Raw genomic sequence first — 4,977 nt, 5'->3', positions numbered from 1 at the left:
CTCAGTTCCAAAATGAAGCGAGTGTGTATCTTTTAGTTGTAATACCACTGACGGCCACCAGGGCTGACAGGCTCCCATAGACCTAAACTGAATTTCTCTAAAAATATTAACTCAGTAATTTTTATCCCCAGTTGTCATTCCAGTCTCATTTGTTACCTCCGCCAAGGAGGTTATGTTTTTGCCAGGGTTTGTTTGTTTGTCTGTCTGTTTGTTTGTCTGTCTGTCCGTTAGTGTGCAACATAACTCAAAAAGTTATGGACAGATTTGGATGAAATTTTCAGGGTTTGTTGGAAATGGGATAAGGAAGAAATGATTAAATTTTGGTGGTGATCGGGGTTGGGGGGACCCACGGGGGGGGGGGGGGGCACTGATCAGCCTTGGCGGAGGTCTGCGCTCTCCGAGTGCTTCTAGTTTTTTTATGTAGAACCTCTAAAAAATTATCTAGTGGTCCATATATAAGTGTTTTCTCTTTATATCTGATTTCAGGTCAAATAGAAGTAATGGAGTCTCATGTGTTGGGGTTTGATTGACAGGTCTGTATAACATCTTTTATTTTTTATTTATTTATTTATTTATTTTTACCTACTTAAACCAACAGCTCCACTCTATTTGCAATATATTCCCCTAAAACACAGGTATCAAACATGTGGCCCGGGGACCAAATCTGGCCTGCCAAAGGTTCCATTCCGGCCCGCAGGATGAAAGTGCAAAAATTAACCTGAACAGTCAAGGTTGTTAAAAATCATTTTGGTTCAAGTTCCACATACAGACCAATAGGGATGCACCGATACCACTTTTTCCAGAACGAGTACGAGTACTTACATTTGAGTACTTGCCGATACCAAGTACCGATACGAGTACTTAATAATCCCATTCCAGTTCTTAGTTCCTTTTGTAAATGTGCTTTATTGTCGTTGTCATTAGTCTGACTGGAACAAAGTGCTGCTACTGATATTTAATGTGTTGGAATGAGCGTTTCTCAATTAATCCACCAGGGGGTGCCGCTGTGATTTAAACATACTGGACAAATACCACGAAGAAGAGTAAAGTTTTTTGAGAAGAAGAAGAAGAAAGTCAGTAATAACAAACATGCAGACGACAGAGGTAACACTAATGTGATACTAATATTGCAGCGTTTTCACTGGTAAGGTTTAAAAGCTTAGCTTCAGCAGGAAGAGAAAAGACAAATGAGCGAGAAGTTTTGTTTTCACTTTTGTTGGCGGCGGTCCGCACCGCTCTGTACACCTGCTGGTATTCTCTGGCTGGGTACGCATCCGTGAGCACCTGAAAAACAGATGGAATGTACGCAGAGGACGGACAGAACGCTGCGTCCGTATCTGTCTGTGTCTGTAACGTTACTTGCGGTCAGCATTACTTTTATCACCATCATTTATTTGGTTAAATCTCCACACTCTTCACATTCCCCACACATTATTCCTCCTCCTCGTACCTGCTGCACTGAACTGGGAATGTCACACGGCTGTAAGTGGTATCGGTGCATTTGTATCGGATATCTTTTACGAGTACGAGTACACACACTGAGTATCGGAGCCGATGCCGATACTCTTATTGGTGCATCCCTACAGACCAGTGTGATTTCTAGTAAAAATAACAACACAATAACTCATAAATAATGACAACTACAAATTCTCTTTGTGAAAAATCATGTAGAAAAAATTTAAGTGAAAAAAAATAACATTACACTGTGAAAGTATTTACATTTACAAAACTATTCTTTCACAATAAAATGCAAATAAATACATCAATAAAAACAAAGATGAACAACCCGAAATGTGCGATTTTAACAATATTCTGCCTGTTACTAAATGTTTTGTGCATTTATGGATCCACTGTGATCTGTAGTTGTGTTAATAATAAAAGATGTAATATTGTAGTTCCAAACTCCAAAATTTTAACAATATTCTGCCTGTTACCTAATGTTTATGTAACATTGTGTGTAATATACATGAATAAATAATAAGTTGAGGCATAATATTGTTAAAATTGCACAAATTTTTCAAATGGAATTTCTGTTTTTTCAGATTATTCACATCTTTTTTGTAAAATGTAAATATTTTCATAATTTACTTGTTTTATTTTTTTTTGTACTAAAACAAAAAGAAAAACTTGGATTTGTCATTATTTATAGATTATTAAGTCATTATTTTACTGGTCTGGCCTGCTTGAGATCAAATTGGGCTAAATATGGCCCCTGAACCAAAATGAGTTTGACACCCCTGCCCTAAAATGACTTTGTAAGGCTATGCTTTAGTTTACTGTTTTACTGAGTCACTATACAACAATGGTCTTACATTAACTCTCCCTTCACCCTTTGGTCACATGTTGCTACATCTGTTTTGCCTAAATATGGTCACTTTTTGCTCCGAAAGTCCAACATGATGGCAGTCAAATAGAGAGCCTATGTGCCATTCATTTCCACATGCCATATGGAACCTGACTTTGGAAATGATCTGGTGTGCTCATTTACACATATGATGTTTGTCCATTTAAAAGATATTCTTTAAGGAAAGTCACAGTTTCTGGCCAAGATAGTGAAGAAACATTTAGTTTTGAGTTCAGCAGCTCAGTGGTCTGCATGTCTCATCACATGCCACCAGCACCAAAACAACCATTATCTTTGCACATTTTTTCTCATTCTTTGAAAGTGGGTGAAAAACATTGTAACAGGTGTAAATTACTACAAGTCTGGTCTTGTTGAAGCTGTGGAGACACCGTCAGCCACTCTGAACAGATCACATATGCACAGTTATGATGACTTCACCTCAGATTTTCAGACAGTCTTTCTGTTTATGGGCCTGGCCAAGCGAGTAACGGAGTGAGAGAGCACTGGGCAGCAATTCTATTTATTCCATATCTGTTTAAAAAATAATTTAACACCAACCATAATAGCTCATATTGTAAGTCGAAGCAAGTACTTTAACATGACATTAAGGAATAATAAGCAAATGTTTAATACAAACATGAATTTATCATCATTGACAAAGTAATGGAGTGAGGAAAAATATACAGCAGCTATTCAAGGTTTGGAAAAAATGCCAAAAAGTGCTGTTCCTCAAGGAAAGTGTGAATATTTAGCATACCACAGTTTTCTTAACATATGAGAGTACACTATATACAAAAATGAAACTGATATCATTTTATTTTAGTTTTAAAAGACATGAATTCATGGTAATAAAGTGAGAATCCAAAAAAATAATGTCATGAGGTGTTTGTTCAGTGTGATGCACCATGATCAATCAAACATTTTATTAAGATACTGATAAAATTATCAGTCTTTGGCAACATATGTTTTATTACTATATTTAATACACATCTTTCTGCTGTTTTTTTAAAATAAATAATTCAAAATCATTATAGTATCTGATTATTATAAAATATAAGATTAGACACAGGCATATATTTTGAACGTATTTATTTACACATTGCTATTTACATTCTGAATTTATGCTGTATACATTCATTTAAAACCTTTACTGTTCTTAATTTATACAGTATTCTCATATATTTTCTTATATATCCAGTTATAATTTAGGTACAAATTAAATAAACACAGTTTTAGAAACTACAGTTATGTCTTTCATGCTGAGTAATCAAAAATATTGTTTTAGAGAAAAAAAATTTACCCTGATGTTCACTTTCACTTGGCCAGGCCCTTATGTATTTTCACAATCTGCCAATTTAACAGTTTTACAAGAAACTGCAACTTTATTGAAAAAAAAAAGTCTTAAACTGGCAAACACATGTGTTAATGATGGCAACATTCACACATGATCAAAAAATTTTTGCCATTGAGAGCAATACAGGTTATTTTTTTTTTCCTGAAATGAGGTTCCATGGACACAATTAAAGGGGCTGGGACTGAAAGTGGTTCTAAAGTTACTGGCTTCAGTGGCAGTCCAGAAACCAGTAGGTGATGTCACGGCTCATCTGTTCAATAATTGTATACAGCCTATGAGAACAGCTTGTATCTAATGGTAAGTCCGTCTGTCTATCCAGCAGGTCACAGAGGCCTTGCCCACTGACGATAGCATTACTCAGCATTTGATGTAAACTTCAGATTCACTGATTGAACTGTTGTTTTTCTGTTGGCTGATGCAGTTAGTAGACTGTCGCTGACTCTAACATTAACATCATGTCATAATATAACCTTATGTTGTTTTTATGGTGCACCTTTGAGACCACATTACATTGAATTCATTTAATGTGTGTCTGTCTCTGCTCAATGATGATATAAGTAGAGCAGTGGTTCGCAGACTTTTTCATTTCAATTCCCCAATGACAAATTTGATTCCTTGACAGGACCTAAACATACAAAATAACATCTACATTTCTACTGACTAAAAGACAAAAGTCAAATATAATTTTTGTGTTTTATGTTATTTTTTACATGTTAAACCTCTTATTTTACATCTTTTTTTGGTCTTGGTTTGTCATGTCCGTCTTGTTTTCATTGTGTTGTGCCTTTTACAACTGATGCATCTCCTCTTCATGCTTTTGTTGAGGTCAATATTTACAAAATCTTCCAGAGAACAAACACTCTTTTGCTTTAATTAGGAGGATGAACTCTCACATCATTACCATTTATTTTCCTCTGTCAATTGGTGACTCAAATATATGCGACCTGTTTTTGGGCTCAGATTATGCCTATGTTCAAACTGCAGGCAAATGTGGCCCAAATTAGATTTTTTTGCCCATATGTGACCTGTATCCAATCTGTTAAAGACAATTTGAACAGCACTAACCAGATTTTTTTCAAATCCAACCCAGGCTACTCTAATGTGGTCCTAAATCCGATATGTATCTGATATTTTGCAATGCATCTTCAGCCTGAACAGCCAAGTCACATTTATCCAACCTTTACACCACTGAAATGCAACAAACGTCACAATTCTGCATCCCAGGAGGAGAAGCGGCGGGAAAAACATACTTACTTCTGTAAACACAGTGCATGCCTGC

Source organism: Sphaeramia orbicularis, chromosome 24 (genome assembly GCF_902148855.1).
Source record: "Sphaeramia orbicularis chromosome 24, fSphaOr1.1, whole genome shotgun sequence".
NCBI classification, from domain to species: domain Eukaryota; kingdom Metazoa; phylum Chordata; class Actinopteri; order Kurtiformes; family Apogonidae; genus Sphaeramia; species Sphaeramia orbicularis.
This window is presented reverse-complemented; position numbering follows the sequence as displayed.